A 16,983-nucleotide genomic window follows, 5' to 3' on the forward strand; every position below is an offset into this window, starting at 1 on the left:
GAGTGAGACTCCATCTCAAAATAAAATAAAGTAAAAAAAAGTAAACTGAAACAAAATAAAATAAAATAAATCTTATTGGACATTTTACGTGCCAGACACAGAACCCAGCAGTTCCAGGGAGATACAGATGGAGACCGCCTGGGTCTCTGTCTTCAAGAAGGCGTTCATCTCTAAGAGTGAGAAGAGGCAGACATATTCCTCCAAATGAACTGTATGGTACAAGATCAAAAGTGTTGAGGGGATCAAAAAGGCACACATGCTGATGGTGTTTGAATGAGGGAGAAAGAACATCTCGCGGAACAAGGTGGCCCCACGGAGGGAATGCCAGGGCACTCTGTGAAGAGGCATTCATGTGGGGCCCTGTGGAGCAGGAAGAGTGTTTGAGAAGTCAAGGGTACAAGAAGGCATCCTCAGCAAGGGGACAGGAGGGCCGAAGGCAGAAGTGGGAAAGCTCACAAGGGGCCCCGGAAACGAAGGCTCCTGGAAAGCCGTGGTACAGTGCAAGCCACGTCGACAGACATCAGACATTGATGGATTTCTCAGAAGGGTCTTCTCCTCTGGGAGGGGAAATGGGTGGCTGAGGGGACACAGGGCAGGAGGGGGACTTTCTTTTGCCTTTTTACTATTTACCTTTCTGTAACTTTTGAATTATGTGCTTGGTATATGTGTTACCTATTCCAAAAATTAACTAACACTTAAAAAAAAAGTCTAATATGGCCAGGTGTGCTGGCTCATACCTGTAATCCCAGCACTTTGGGAGGCCAAGGCAGGTGGATCACCCAAGGTCAGGAGTTCGAGACCAGCCTGACCAACATGGTGAAACCCCGTCTTTACTAAAAATACAAAAATTAGCTGGGCGTGGTGGTGTGCACCTGTAATCCCAGCTACTCAGGAGGCTGAGGCAGGAGAATTGCTTGAACCTGGGGGGCAGAGGTTGCAGTGAGCCGAGATCGTGCCATTGCACTCCAGCCTGGGTGACAGAGTGAGACTCCGTCTAAAAAAAAAAAAAAAGGTCTAGTATGAAAAATGCTTCCCACCTTGCTAATACAATAAAAATGAATATATGCCTGCTTTCGAGAAGGTTATGTAGCGTCTTATAAATCCTGTTAATGCAGGAGTAAAAATTGCTAGCACATTTTCATCTCTGCTCTGCTAAAGATATTGTGAGCATTGGTTCATCTAACGCTCATGTAAACTCTGCGAGGGAGGCACTATGATTAGCTACGAATCCCAGAAGAGGAAACCAAGGCACGAGACAGGTAGAGAAACTTGCTTGGGGTATGTAGCTAGTGAGTGACTGGCCAGGATTATAATGGAGTCCGGTTTGATGTCAGAGCCTTGCAGTGAACCACCTCCCTAACTATTAATACATGAGAAGAGATTAGGAGATGGACAGTTCAGGAATTATGACATAAGCTGGAAAGTTTGCAAAGTTAATCAGAGTAAATTTCCTGAAAATGTCAAACCTCAGTCTGTGAGTGAAAGGGAGAGCTGGTGCTGAAAGATGAACAAGTAAGGAGTTGACGGGGAAACCTAAGCCACGGGGAAACCTAAGGAGAGGACTCAAGACGAGAGTCAGGTCCAAGACACTCGGCTGGCAAAAAGGAGATGACCCCATATCTATGGTGGGGCAGGTGGCGGCTACCGTCGCAGGCTGCATTGAACGCAGATGATTGACGGGACCCTTGTGGCAGGCAGCACAGAGCAACATGATTGAAGCCGAGAAGAATGATTTGAGCAGAACAGGTGAAGACAGATTCCAAGGGCAAAAAAAGGAGGCAGGCATGGCCCAGGACCCTGCCAGGGGATTTGGAGAAAGGAATTAAAAGTAATGGATGGGCCTGAACAATGACATAGACAAGGAAGCAGATAAATTAGTCTGCCAGCTATATATCAGGCATGGAAGGGAAAGATCAAAGATCACTGTGAGGTTACCAAAGGGATGAAATCGGGAACAAATGGCACCATGATAATAGAAAATATGGAAGAAAGGTGGGCAATTTGGGAGGTGGGGGTTGATTAAAATGTAAGCCATAACCTTTATTCATTTATTTTTATTTTTTATTTTTTTATTTTTGAGATGGAGTCCTGCTCTGTCGTCCAGGCTGGAGTGCAGTGGCACGATCTTGGCTCACTGGAACCTCCGCCTCCCGGGTTCAAGCAATTCTCCTGCCTCGGCCTCCTGAGTAGCTGGAATTACAGGCACCCGCCACCACGCCCAGCTAGTTTTTATATTTTTAGTAGAGAAGAGGTTTCACCATGTTGGTCAGGCTGGTCTTGAACTCCCGACCTCCGGTAATCCACCTGCCTCAGCCTCTCAAAGTGCTGGGATTACAGGTGTGAGCCAACACGCCCAGCCTATAACCTTTAATTTAACACTGAATTTTCATTTAAAGCAGTGATTTCAAACCTGGCTATCCCTTAGAATCACCTGAGGAGCTGCTTATATAATCAATTGATTCTGGAAGAAAAGACTCTACAGCAACAGATAGGATAAAATACTTAAGAATAAACTTAACAGGAGATGTGCAAAACTTTAAACTGCTGAAGGACACAAAAGATGTTCCCTGCTTTGCATAGGGTGATTCACCATCATAAAGATGTTGATTATCCCCAAGCTAATATATAAATGTAATGCAGTCCCAATAAAAATATCAACAGTTCCTTTTTCTGGAGCTAGAAACTTGATTTTAAATTTCGTGGATGTATGGTAAAGAAAATACTGAAAAAAGAAAAGCCACAGGAGAACATTCTGCCAGATACTAAAACATACACTACGAAGTCTACATAATGAAGAGGGCCATGCGGTGCAGAGACAGACTGACCAGCGGCACAGCACAGAGAGTCCAGAAGGAGGCCCTGATACTTATGGAAATGTGATACCTGAAATGGCATCTCAAGTCAGTGGGCCAAAGACTCTTTAATAAGTGGTGATGAGACAACCAGATGGCTATTTGGAAAAAAAAATGAATCTGGATCCATACCTCACGCATACACCAGATTAAATAACAAATAGATCGAATCAAAATGCAAAGCAAGGAAACAGGCACTAAAATAGATCATGGTAGATTCTTTTACAATCTGGAAATGGGGAAGGCCCACCATGACTCAAAAGCAGTAAAATAAAAAACAGTAGATAAATCCAACATCATAACAATTAAAAATCTTTACAGGGAAATTAAAATAGAGCCAAAAGACATGACAGGCTAGGCACAGTGGCTCATGCCTGTAATCACAACAATTCGGCCAGCTGAGGTGGGAGAATTGTTTGAGCCCAGGAATTCTGGACCACCGTGGGCAATAAAGTGAGACCTTGTCTCTACAAAAAACAACTTAAAAACTTAACAGGCGTGGTGGTGCATGCCTGCAGTCCCAGCTAGTTGGGAGTGGCTCATGCCTGTAATCCCAACACTTTGGCCAGCTGAGGTAGGAGAATTGCTTAAGCCTAGGAGTTCTGGACCAGCGTGGGCAACAGAGTGAGACCTTGCCTCTACAGGAAAAAAAAAAACAAAAAAAAAAAAAACTTAAAAAACTAGCCAGGCATGGTGGTGCCTGCCTGCAGTCTCAGCTACTTGGGAGGCTGAGGTGGCAGGATTGCTTGAGCCCATGAGGCTGAGGCTACAGTGAGCTACAATCACGCCACTGCAGTCTAGCCCTGGCAACAGAGCAAGACAAAAACAAAAACAAAACAAAACAAAACAAAAAGACGTGATAAAATGGAAGAAAACATTTGTAATTTACATCACAAAGGGCCAACTTCCTTAACGCATAAATAATTCTTAGAAGTTACAAAGAAAAAGGCAAGCAAAACAACAAAACCCCGCAGATAGCAACAAATGGCAAATAAACAAGCAGACGGTTTATAGAAAATGATACACAGAAGGGCTTTAAACATATGAAAAATGCTTACCTTTCCCTATTTAAGAAAAAATGCATATTGAAAACACACTTTCTAACCAATCACATTGGAGAAAATCCAAATGCTGGGCAGGACATTCTGTTGGCAAAGCTGTAATAACACACACACTCACACTTTTCCGGTGGGTGGAAAATTGTGCAACTGCTATGGAAGAGAATTTAGAAAAAAAACTAGCAAAATACTATGTGCAATTTCCCTTCTATTGGGAAAACCACTTCTAGGAACCTACCATAAGAGATATTTTCACAAATACTAAAATACTGTGACCATAATGTTATTTATTGTGGCACTGTTTATAATAATAAAAGATTGGAAACAGCCTATGTTTATTGACAGGCGGCTAATTGAATAAATTATGTTACATCCACATGAGACAATGCTATGCACCCTTAAAAAAGAATTAGAGGCCAGGTGCAGTGGCTCAAACCTGTAATCCCAGCACTTTGGAAGGCCGAGACAGATGGATCACTTGAGGATAGGAGTTTGAGACCAGCCTGGCCAACGTGGTAAAACCTCGTCTATACTAAAATACAAAAATCAGCCGAGTGTTGTGACCGGTGCCTGTGGTCCCAGCTACTCGGGAGGCTGAGGCAGGGGAATCGCTTGAACCCAGGAGGCAGAGGTTGCAGTGAGCCGAGATCGTGCCACCGCACTCCAGCCTGGGTGACAGAGCAAGACTCTGTATAAAAAAAAATAATAATAATTAGAAAGGTCTGTATGAGCTGAAATAGCTTAATTTCCAGGATATAGTGTTAAAAAAAAGATGTTCTGGGATGTAATATTTTGTGTAAGAAAGGAGACAAGAACATCTACAATAGGAAGGATAAGTCGCACTATTGAAAATGATGACTTATAGAGGGTAAACGGGACCCAGGAGAGGAGTGCCTTCTTACATGATTTTGACTTTTGAACCATGTAAATGGTTTATAGATTCAAAAATAAATGTAAATATAAAGGAAGGAAAAAGCAAATCCTGAAATTGAATATGAACAGAACGTTAATAAATCTACCTTATATCAAACTAATAACATAACTACACTTACAAAAGACTTAATTCCTATCAATTTTGAAAAGTACTCTGTACATTCTTAGTGAGATATATTCAAAGTATAAAAAGAACTGCAGTGGCTGGGTGCCGTGGCTTACGCCTATAATCCTAGCACTTTGGGAGGCCAAGGCGGGTGGATCACCCGAGGTCAGGAGTTTGAGACCAGCCTGACAAACATGGCGAAATTCCGTCTCTACTAAAAATACAAAAATTAGCTGGGCGTGGTGGCGCATGCCTGTAATCCCAGCTACTGAGGAGGCTGAGGCAGGAGAATCGCTTGAACACGGGAGGCAGAAGTTGCAGTGGGCCGAGATCACACCACTGTACTCCAGCCTGGGGGACAGAGGCAGACTCTTTTATCTGTCTACCTACCTATCTTTCTATCTATTCAAATCTACAGCCTATTTTAGGTTGAAAGAGATCAAAGAGATAGAACAAAATGCAATACTACATGAACCTTGGTGAGGTCGTAGATTGAAAAGAAATAAGGAAAAAAGGAAAGGAAAAAAAGAACAATCTGATGAGACATTTGGGGGACAAATTGAAGAAATTTGAACATAAACTGGATATGAAATGATACTCATGGAATTTAATTTTCTTAGGTGTGTAAATAGCGTTACAGTTACGTGGGAAACTTGCTTACTTATAGGAGTTTTAGACTGAAATATTTGGAGAAAGATAACTAATACAACACACTTCAAACAAAAAGAAAATAAAGGAGTTTACATCAGTAATTTTCTGATGCTTTAGTTTGCTTTTTTTTTTTAATCACAAGTGAGGTTGAACCTCAGCTTACACACTTGCTGGTCATTTGTACTTCTGTGAATAGTCTTCATATCCTTTGCCCTTTTTCTCTTAAGATGTTAATGTTTTTCTATTTTAAGAACTTTCACATAGCAAAGATTTTAGTAATGACTCTGTATATTGCAAATATTTTCCCCATTTGTTTCTTATCTCCTCTGAACCTCTCAACAGTCCCAGGGGTTAGGCAGAGCAGGTGGAATTATCCCCACTTGATTGATGGGGAAACTATGACTCAGTGGGGAATGTTTGCCCAGGGCAACGGGGCTGTGGGAAGACCTCATGTCCCAGGATGTCCTGCTGCCCCGCAGGGATGTGAGCCCTAATAGCATCTTTTAGGATTACGGGACAAATAATTTTCCCTATAGAAATTAAAATTTCTTAAACATTTGGGCCTCAATTTCCTCCTCTCTTACCAAAAAAGAGGAGTTGAGGCCGAGTGCGGTGGCTCACACCTGTAATCCCAGAACTTTGGGAGGCCGAGGCGGGCGGATCACTTGAGGTCAGGAGTTCGAGACCAGCCTGGCCAACATGGTGAAACCCCATCTCTACTAAAAATACAAAAATTAGCCAGGCATGGTGGCTAGCGCCTGTAATCCCAGCTACTCAGGAGGCTGAGGCAGGAAGGCTGAGGCAGGGGAATTGCTTGAACCTGGGAGGGGGAGGTTGTACTGAGCTGAGACCACACCATTGCACTCCAGTCTGAGAGACAGAGTGAGACTCCATCTCAAAAAAAAAAAAAAAAAAAAAAAAAGAGGAGTTGAACTAAATGACCTTTTAAGTCGTCTTCAGGTTGGGCACGGTGGCTCACTCCTGTAATCCCAACACTTTGGGAGGCCGAGGTGGGAGGGTCTCTTGAGCCCAGCAATTTAAGACCAGCCCTGGCAACATAGCCTGACCCCATCTCTACAAAAAATAAAAAGCAAAAAAATCAGCTGGGTGTGGTGGTACGTGCCTGTAGTCCCAGCTACTCCAGACCCTGAGGTGAGAGGATCGCTTGAGCCTGGGAATTTGAGGCTGCAGTGAGCCATGATTGCACCAATGCACTCCAGCCTGGGTGACAGACCGAGACCCTGTCTCAAAAGGAATAAAGAAAATAAAATAAAAAGTCGTCTTCAGCTCTGCTGTCTTCTGATTCTGTGATTTAAGGCACAAGAGAGGTTTACTTGGACCAAAGCACTGTCTTTATGTCAAAGCGTGTATGTATGTTGAAGGTGGGGAGGGAGAGGCAGCTGGGTTATCAGTCCCACGTATGACATTCTCCAGGGGGAATGTCCATGACAGTACGTTACCAACAACATTTCCTTCATAGGCTTGAGTCCCGAAATGCCTCTCTCCAACCAAAAGCAAGCAAGCACACACTGCAACAATAAACTCCAGCATTTCTGTTTCATGGCCAAAGAGTAGTAGATCAAGGGAGATACTACTTTTACCCACAACCCCTGCAGGCATCATCAGTGGATCACAGCACACAACATTTGAGCCTGGCCACAGCTTCATAATCCTACTTAGTGCTGTATTGTAGGAAGCAAATTACTTGACTGAAATTGACCCAGGGATAAACTATCTTACTGACACTAGACTATTTTTCCTAATGATCTTTTTTTTTCACTTTCAGTTTCTCCAAGTGAAATTTACAGTTTTTTGTTTGTTTGTTTGTTTGAGATGGGGGTCGCACTGTGTTGCCCAGGCTTGTTTTGAACTCCGGGGCTCAAGCAGTACTCCTAGTTCCGCCTCCCTAGTAGCTGGGATTACAAGCACATGCCACAGTGCCCAATTAATAATGACTCTTTCTTACTGCAAAGTTAATATATGTTCATTTAGGAAGGTGTGGAAAATAAAATGCCATCCACAAACACACCACCGTTATTAATGCTTGTTAAGGTGTGGGTATTTTTTGTGCTTATGCAAACAATGGGATCAAACTTTTACGACTTACTTGCTCACTCAAAGTACGTATTGGATACCTTTTCAGATCATTAAATATTAATCAATAGCTCTATTTTAATGGTTCTATGGTACTCCACTTATGAATGTACCATTGTTTTATCTGCTGTAGCTGTTTTTCTTTGCTTGTTTTTTGAGATGGAGTCTTCCTCTGTCACCCAGGCTGGAGTGCAGTGGTGCAATCGTGGCTCACTGCAACCTCCACCCCCTGGACTCAAGTGATTCTCCTGCCTCAGCCTCCCTGAGTAGCTGGGACTACAGGCACACACCACCACGCCCTGTTAATTTTTTTTTTCTATTTTTAGTAGAGACGGAGTTTCACCATGTTGGCCAAACTGGTCTCGAAATCCTGACCTCAGGTGATCCGCCCGCCTTGGCTCCCAAAGTGCTGGGATTACAGGGGTGAGGCACCGCGCCCGGCCTCTGCTGTATCTTATGGATGCCCTAGAGTTGGGCATCTAGGTTGTTTTCCATTATTTACTATTTCCATGATTATTACAAAAATACTGCAGTGAACAAATTCTTGTGCATATCTATGATTCTGTTAATAAATGCATAAAGATGGAATAGCTGGCTTGCTGTATATCAACAAATTGCTATCCAGAAAGACTGCCACACTTCACATTCCACCGCTTTCTATGTGACAGTCCATTTCACCCCCATCCTCAATGGGTAACATCATTCTTTTAGTGTTTTGTCAAACTGAGACAAAAATTCCACTGTTTGAATTAAATTATTAACTATTTGTATTCCTCTTTTCTGAAGCTGTTTGTGTCCTTTGCCCTGCTTTTTCTCAGGGTCTTCATTTTTTTTTTTTTTTTTTTTTTTTTGAGACAGAGTCTCAGCTCTGTCGCCCAGGCTGGAGTGCAGTGGCGCGATCTCGGCTCACTGCAAGCTCCGCCTCCCGGCTTCACGCCATTCTCCTGCCTCAGCCTCCCGAGTAGCTGGGACTACAGGCACCCGCCACCGCACCCGGCTAATTTTTTGTATTTTTAGTAGAGACGAGGTTTCACTGTGTTAGCCAGGATGGTCTCGATCTCCTGACCTCGTGATCCGCCTGCCTCGGCCTCCCAAAGTGCTGGGATTACAGGCGTGAGCCACGACGCCCGGCCAGAGTGTTCATCTTTTATTTCCTTTTGAATTTGTAAACATTGCTTATATATTGCTGATAGTAACTCTTTGTTATGTATTTTTGATCAAGCCTAGTAATGGTTTACTTTATGCTTTCTGCCTTTGCTGTCATGCTTACAAAGACCATCCCTACTATTTTAGTCTGACTTTGGTGGTTACAAAAACAGGCTCATTCTGAACCTCCAGAGAAAGAAGGGGAGGAGGCAGTGGGTATTGTAAAACTCATGTTCATTTTAAAGGAGGACACAGACTAAGAACCTAATACATTTCATTTCATTAATCATTGTTCCAATATTTTAAATAATCTTGATCAGTATACTATCTTTGTTACATAGTAATGTTTTACATAACATGGATCTATTCCATACTTTTATTTCCAACTGGATCTTTCTGTTAAATGCTACATAAGTACTACACTTTAAAAAAAGTATTATGGCTCAGCAATATAGATTACTATTGATAAGGCAGGTCCTTCCTCCTTGGTCTTATTTTTCACATTTATTTTTCCAAATTTCAGAATCTTTCTGTGGAGCTACACACAAAAAAAGACACTGTAATTTTTAAGTAAGGTTTATTGAGGTATGTATATTACAATTCACCCTTTTAAAGTGCACAGTTCAGTGAGTTTTCACAAATGTATGCAGTTGTGTAGCCAAACCACTACCAAGACACAGATCATTTTCACCACTTCCCCGAATCCCCTCCTGCCCCTGGCAGTCATTTGCTACTGCAATATTATAAGCCTGTGTTGAAGACTTAGGAGAAAGCTGACATATTTACATTGAGTCTTCTCACCAAGGAACAAACTATTTTCTTAATTAATATCTCAACATTTTTTCCAAAATTTTATAATTTTCTTCCCCTGGATCTGAGTTATTATTACATTGATTATATTTATTACAGATTCTGTGTGGTTATTGTAAATTTAATAATTTTTAAATACAGTAGGCATTGATTTTTGCATATTTACAACTGGATGCTGACTAGATACAAAAAACACTCAAGAGAGAGTTGAAGTTTAGGTGCGCTAGTTGGCACTTTGGTTGGGGCCTCATGTCTAAAAGCTGCCCTAATTTTTCTTTTTTCTTTTCTTTTTTTTTTTTTTTTTTGAGACGGAGTCTCACTCTGTCACCAGGCTGGAGTGCAGTGGCACGACCTCAGCTCACTGCAGCCTCTGCCTCCCGGGTTCAAGCGATTCTCCTGCCTCAGCCTCCTGAGTAGCTGGGACTGTAGGCGCGTGCCACCACGCCCAGCCAATTTTCCTATTTTTAGTAGAGACGGGGTTTCACCATGTTGGCCAGGATGATCTCGATCTCTTGATCTCGTAATCTGCCTTTTCTTTATCTTGTCTGGTTATTTGCATCCCGGAGGCACTCTCCAGGGCCTACTTTTTATATGCCTGGTACTCAGCCTAACACAGGTATTCCGCCATGTTGACGTCGTCAATCAGTCAATGACTGTCTTGTGCTGTGATCCCGCCCATTCCCGACAGGGCTTTCTGAATGTACGGGGCTGAGGCTGGTAGAGGGAAAAGTGAGCCATCCAAAGGCCTGCCTTTCTTCAGGCACTAAACACTTGCCTGTCTCCATTAGGAGTGGAATTTCATCCTTGCAGGGCTCTCTGGCCCCACTTTCTGCTTTAACTAAGAGCACCTTAGCACAGCCTGAGCTGACAGAGAGGCAGGCAGTTAGTCTCTCTCAGTCTATTACCCGGATGGTTCTCAGCAGCCTGCTGCACTAGGGCCGACAGAGATCAAATGATCCTCAATCAGGTTTCAATTGAGTATTTGAGAATGCCTACATGGAAAGACTGCACTGAGCCCCGATAAGGCCCCACAAGGTAACCAAGCAGCATCTCTCCCTGCTTTTTGATCATATTACATCAACTCAATGGAGAAACGCTTGGTATACTCTGCTGAATAGAAGTTCTGACAGGGAGTGACAGTCGTCTTTGATGAAAATTTAAAAAGTGGGGCAATTAAAATAATTATCAGAAAGTGGAATTTGTTTACTTGAGAGACTCTTCAAATTGTGTTTCATGGGAGCGAAATTAAATAAAGAGCTTCCTGGAGGGGGAAAGATTACTTAATTCATTATACTTTCTTGACTTTTTCCCCTTCCCTATTGGGTAAAAATTAATAGATTCTGTGGTATTGGGGGTTGGGGAGAATCCATGTGCGTAAGACTGAGGTGGGGATCTTGTTAAAATACAGACTGTGGGCCAGGAGTGGTGGCTCACGCCTGTAATCCCCAGCACTTTGGGAGGCCAAGGCGGGTGGATCACCTGAGGTCAGGAGTTCAAGACCAGCCTGGCCAACATGGCGAGATCCCGTCTCTACTAAAAATACAAAAATTAGCCGGGCATGGTGGCGGGCACCTGTAATCCCAGCTACTTGGGAGGTTGAGGCAGGAGAATCACTTGAACCAAGGAGGCAGAGGTTACAGTGAGCCAAGATCGCACCACTGCACTCCAGCCTAGGCAACAAGAGTGAAACTCCATCTCAAAAAACAAAACAAAACAAAACAAACAAACAAAAACAGACTGTGATTGAGGAGAGCTGAAGTGGAACCTGAGACGCTGCATTTCTGTAAGTTCCCCAGTGGGTGACACTGCCGGACCACAGACTACACTGAGTAGCAAGGCTGTAGAGGGAGTTTGAGTATTAGCTTTGCTACAGACTTGTGGATAATTCACCACTTGGGCCCTTCTTCCTCTATACAGTGAGGACATGCCAGATGGTGTGTGACGCCTCTGACATTGTGATAGCGAAACCACCTCAAGGTCCTCATGAAACTTTGGTGGCCAAGGTTCTCGGTATGACCTCGAGACCAGGAGGCTCTCACAGGCATCTACAGAGCTCAGCCTTGGCCTCTTACCTTTGCGTCATCCTTGAATGGAAAAAGGATCATGGGCTGCCAACTGCAGACCCACCCAGGAATACTTCAGATGGCTCAAGCTCAGTGGTACTATCCCTGGCTTACTCCATCAAAATGCAGTGAGCATCACAGGAGCAGTCCGGAGCTTGACTGACAACGACCAGCTGCTCCTCACCACAGCAGCTAACAAGGAATGTGCCCACTCTCTCCTTCAGTTTGCTCCTCCTCAGTGTCGGGGTCCCAGGGCCCTAGAAGCCTCTAAAAGCCTCTGAGCCAACTTTTTTGCCTCTCAAAGCGGTGGCAACTTTAGGTCCCGTCCTCCAGCTTGGGGGTCACTAGAGCTATGGATTTCCTGCCCCTTCAAGTGAGGATGAGAAGACACTGTCTCCAGGGCCTAAGTGTGGCTACCCTGCTCCGTCCACACCACACCCCAGGCCCACTTTCCTACCATCTGCCCCCTGGTTTTGCTGAAGCTTGCTGACACTTCCTCCATGCTGTCTTCTGTCAGGCCTTCTTTCACCTGGGCATTCTGATGCTGGCATTAGCTTTTGTCACTCTGCCCAAGCTACAGCAAGTTGCTCAGGGCTGTCCAGCGCATTCTCCACATCACAGACTTGCTTTCTTTCAAGGCTGCCTTTTGCAGGGACTCTTTTTCCCCTCCACTTTTCTTTTGGAGTTATAGGATGCAAATAGTAAAAGGCATAAATCTTAAGTTCAAAGTTTAATACGTTGTTACGTATGTAAGTCATCACCCAGATCAAGCTACTGAACATTTCAATCGCTCTGGAAGCTCTCCTGGCACCCCCTTCTGAATTACTAACCACCCCAACTCCTGCCAGAGGCTAGCACTATTCTGACTTCTATCACGATGGGTTAGTTTTCCCTGTTCTCGTAGCATCATACTTCGTCCTAACACAATTATTCCTGTTTTACAAATGAAAAGAAAAAAGAAAAACACCCAACAATGAGGACAAGTGGGTTAGTCTTTCTAATCTGGTCCAATCTGAATACCACCACCCTATGTTTGAGAATGGGAAGAGAGGCTTGGTGGGGAGAGTTTTCTTTCCCTAGGGTTGTGTCTTCCTTGAACAGGGTGCAAACATGGACAAAGTCACATGTATGGCATGGAGACAACACATCTCCACAACGAACCATGTCGTAGCTCCTTGAAATCAAAGGACCAAATTATAAACGAGTTTACACTGACTGGATATTTGATGATATTAAGCAAAAACCAAACAACAAAATCCAAGAGCAAAAACAAAAACCTTTTTGTTGTGCTGGTGAGACTGTGGGTTTTTTTTTCTTTCTTTCTTGTTTTTTTGAGACGGCTCTTGTTGCCCAGGCTGGAGTGCAGTGGTGTGATCTCGGCTCACTGCAACCTCCATCTCCTGGGTTCACGAAATTCTCCTGCCTCAGCCTCCTGAGTAGCTGGGATTACAGGCGCCCGCCACCACGCCCGGCTAACTTTTGTATTTTTAGTAGAGACAGGTTTCTCCATGTTGGTCAGGCTGGTCTTGAACTCTCAACCTCAGGTGATCCGCCCGCCTTGGCCTCCCAAAGTCCTGGGATTACAGGCATGAGCCACCGCGCCCGGCCAACTGTGGTTGTTTTTAGAGGACAGAGTTGGTCTCTTTCAGAGGCACATGCTGGGACTGGGCTGGGGTGGCAGTGGGTGGGGGGTGGAGACAAAATTAAATGTTGGTAATTACTGAAGCTTGCTGATGGGTACATCAAGTTAATTAGTTAACTATTCCACTTTCTGAATAAGTTTCAAAATTTCCACAATAAAAAGAAAAACAGAAAACTCAAGTTTTCTTTCAGTTAAATACCCACATAAATGTTCTCATGAAATAGTACACAGAGTGAGTGACTTTAAGGCCCCTTATGAGGGGGGACATTAGCATCCTCATGTTGAAGACTGAAAGGAAATACCTCCAAGTATTATTTCTTGGTAGTGGAACAACAGTGATTTAAAATTTTCTTCCTTCAACTTTTCTGTATACCAAACTTTCTTTACTGAGGATATAGTATAATTATGGAAGAAGAGCCAACAAACTTTCAAATACATTGGAAAAGTGCATAGAAAATAATTACCCCCATAAGGTCTAAAGGTGTTATTAAGGAATATGTGGCTAAAGAGGCTATTACTTGCATCTTGCTAATGAACCGAAATAACCGTCCATTTTGTTACAGAGTAATATAACCCCTAACTGGTAAGTAAAAAGCACAAACTAGGCAGGGCACAGTGGCTCACGCCTGTAATCCAGCACTTTGGGAGGCCAAGGCAGGCGGATCACGAGGTCAGGAGATCGAGATCATCCTGGCTAACATGGTGAAATCCCATCTCTACTAAAAATACAAAAAATTAGCCGGGCGTGGTAGCACACGCCTGTAGTCCCAGCTACTCAGGAGACTGAGGCTGGAGAATCGCTTGAACCTGGGAGGCGGAGGTTGCAGTGAGCCGAGATTATGCCATTATTGCATTCCAGCCTGGGTGAGAAGAGCGAGACTCCACCTCAGAAACAAACAAACAAACAACAACAACAACAACAAAAAAACAAAAAAAGTACAAACTAATTGGGTAAAAAATGCTCGCATGGGTGACTGCTCTTTTAAAGGTAGCTCATATACACATACACAAAGATTTAAATTGTACTAAATAGAAAACCAAGAAAGGTTTGGGAGATTATGGATGATTTGAAAATATTAATGTTCATTTCTTTTAAACATAAATTTAAGAACAATAAAAGCTATTTTAAAGGATCTTATCTTATGCAGACGCATTTACAATTTAAAATCATTAGCCTCCCAACTCGCATATTTTACTGGTGGTCAGTAAATCTCACCTCTTACACTGAAGATATCAGCTGCTTCATGAACAGCCAGACACATGAAGTACATTCATGCCTATTACATTGATAGGATTCTTGTAATTTTCAAATACACAAGTGGCATTTCTTAAAATATTAATTCTATTGAAAAGTCTAGTGAAAACACTGTAACCCACCCAGGTAAAGATTTGCAAGTGATATTTCACTGAAACACAGCCTTGCAGCCACCATGGTGGCTCACGCCTGTAACCCCAGCACTTTGGGAGGCCAAGGTGGTGGATCACCTGAGGTCGGGAGTTTGAGACCAGCCTGACCAACATAGAGAAACCCAGTCTCTACTAAAAATACAAAATTAGCCGGGCCTGGTGGCACATGCCTGTAATCCCAGCTACTTGGGAGGCTGAGGCAGGAGAATCGCTTGAATCTGGGAGGTGGAGGTTGCGGTGAGCTGAGATTGCGCCATTGCACTCCAGCCTGGGCAACAAGAGCGAAACTCTGTCTCAAAAAAGAAAAGAAAAAAAAGACAGCCTTGCTTTTGATTTCCCAAGATTTGCAGTTGAAAAAGGTTGCCCCACTGGCATATGGCACCTCTGTTTTGGTTGGATTCACATAGTCACCATAAGCGCATGATAGCAGCAGAACAAACAGGACCTACCTAGAAATTGGGACCTGAGTTTTGCACCTTAATTCTCTGAGATTGTCCCCTTGTGCATAAACAGGAACATCTGGAAGACATCACCTCTAAGGTCCCCTTCCCCACTTCTAACATTCTGACTTCAAGCCTTTAAACTTGATCCTAGAATGAAGAACAAATAAAAGTTTTCTCCAAAAGCTGCTGTTCCCTTTTTGGATCATTGCACAAGCCTTAACCTGCGACAGCTGAGAATGAAGACTGAATTTTATCTAAGAGCAAACTTGCTGCAAAGGGATCCACACAAATGTTTTGTGGCTTAAAACAGATAATCTTTTTAAAGATTTGGCCTTTGAGATCCTTAATATCTCTCTTGTTAAATGAGAATAGTCTTTTAGTAAGTTCCCTTCTTGACCAGATTCCTAGGACAGTCATTCCAAACCAACTGCTTCCGAGTTGGTTTCTATAAACTAAATCTTGCAGTTGTTTATTAAGGAACAGGCTATTGTATTAGCTTGCTAGGACTGCCTTACCAGGTTTGGTGGCTAAAACAACAGACATTTATTTCCTCACACTTCTGGAGCTTGGAAGGCAAAAATCAAGGAGACTGCAGGGTTTTTTTTTTTCTCGCAACCTCTCTTGGCTTGTAAGATGGCTGTTTTCTCTCTGGCTTCTCATGGTTGTCTCACTGTGTTTCCTATTCTTTTTGAGACGGAGTCTCGCTCTGTCGCCCAGGCTGGAGTACAATGGTGCAATCTTGGCTCACTGCAACCTCCGCCTCCTGGGTTCAAGCGATTCTCCTGCCTCAGCCTCCCAAGTAGCTGAGATTACAGGTACCTGCCACCATATGTGGCTAATTTTTGTTATTTTTTAGTAGAGACGGGGTTTGACCATGTTGGTCAGGCTGTCTCAAACTCCTGACCTCAGGTGATCCACCTGTCTTGGCCTCCCAAAGTGCTGGCATTACAGGCGTGAGCCACCGCACCCGGCAATTTTTTTTTTTTTTTTTGAGATGGAGACTCACTCGTCACCCAGGCTGGAGTGCAATGGCACCATCTTGGCTCACGGCAACCTCTGCCTCCTGGGTTCAAGTGATTCTCCTGCCTCAGCCTCCCAACTAACTGGGATTACAGGCACCCGCTACCATGTCCAGCTAATTTTTGTATTTTTAGGAGACGAGGTTTCACCACGTTGGCCAGGCTGGTCTCGAACTCCTGACCTTAGGTGATCTGCCCGCCTCGGCCTCCCAAAGTGCTAGGATTACAGGCGTGAGCCACTGTGTCCGGCTAATCTATTATTTTAAGAACACCAGTCATATAGAATTAGGGCCAACCTAGCAGCCTCATTTTAATTTAACTATCTCTTTAAAGACTCTATCTCCAATTACAGCCACATTCTGAAGTACTGAGATTAGGGCTTCAATGTATAAATTTTGGGAGACATTATTCAACCTCTAACTTAGCAGTTTTTTCTTTTTCACATACTTCTACTTTGATATAAATACTTAGGTTTAAGTATTGATAATTTAAAAACCAAAAGACCTCTATCATGTGTGTGTAGAAACGTATCATGTAAAAAGAATCTGTTGTCTATCTAGGCATTATATTTGTTGCATCTCAGGATTTACTGAAAAACTTTCGGAGAACTTTGCCCCTAGGGCAGCAGCTTCTGGCGGAAAAAGGCCAAACCTGGGAATCTAGGGTAGTTAAATTTAGAAACAAAAGCCAAGATTCATTCTATCACTCAATAATCATTTTCTTCAATGGCTGACACACCAAAAGAAGGGTCAAATTTAT

Source organism: Hylobates moloch, unplaced genomic scaffold, assembly GCF_009828535.3.
Source record: "Hylobates moloch isolate HMO894 unplaced genomic scaffold, HMol_V3 SCAFFOLD_19, whole genome shotgun sequence".
In the NCBI taxonomy this organism is placed as follows: Eukaryota; Metazoa; Chordata; class Mammalia; order Primates; family Hylobatidae; genus Hylobates; species Hylobates moloch.